The sequence below is a fragment of the Corvus brachyrhynchos genome, unplaced genomic scaffold (assembly GCF_000691975.1).
Source record: "Corvus brachyrhynchos isolate BGI_N302 unplaced genomic scaffold, ASM69197v1 scaffold202, whole genome shotgun sequence".
NCBI classification, from domain to species: Eukaryota; Metazoa; Chordata; class Aves; order Passeriformes; family Corvidae; genus Corvus; species Corvus brachyrhynchos.
In genome coordinates this window covers 3,394,591-3,395,252 of record NW_008238132.1, presented here as the reverse complement: position 1 = coordinate 3,395,252, position 662 = coordinate 3,394,591, and positions in this window count along the sequence as shown.

Sequence of the window (662 nt, the reverse complement as noted above, 5' to 3'; positions counted from 1 at the left end):
GGTGTCCGGACCGGGCGGAGGTCCGAGGTGTAGAGACTGGGACCGGGCTGCCTGGGAACGGGGCCGCTGGCCGGGAGCGGGCTGGGGGCAGCGGGGCGGCCCCTCGTGTGTAACAGGATTATCTTTGCCATTTCAAGTTCCATACAGCATGTAATTTATTTTTAATTAGGATTAGATCGAGCAGGGAAGGAGACCAGACCTTTCCCCCACCTCCCCCTCCCTGCAAAGGCATGGCTATTTCACGAGGAGCTCTTATTCTTTACAAAAAAACCAATCAATCGATAAACCAGGACCTGTGTTCACCTCCCACACACTTTGCAGGAGAAAAGGGTGCAAAGGGCTGTATTTTCAATGTGTGCTCAAGTATCTGAATCAGAAAGAGGCTTGGAAATCCTTCCTCTTTCCCATCCACCCAGTCCCCCTCTCACATCCTTTCGATCCAAACCCATTTTTAAGAGGTGGGGATCCTGCAACAGGTCACAGTCGGGTCTTGCTCCTCAAGCCATTTTCTATTTTTTTTTTTTTTTTTTTTTTTTTTTTTTTTTTGGTGTGTGTTTTGTTTTAGAGGCCAAATGCACTTTCTGCCTGCTTGGGTTATTCCTTTTCTGCTATTGTGACTTTGATTTAAAAAAACCCTCCAATGTATCAGTCTCTGCTGGAGC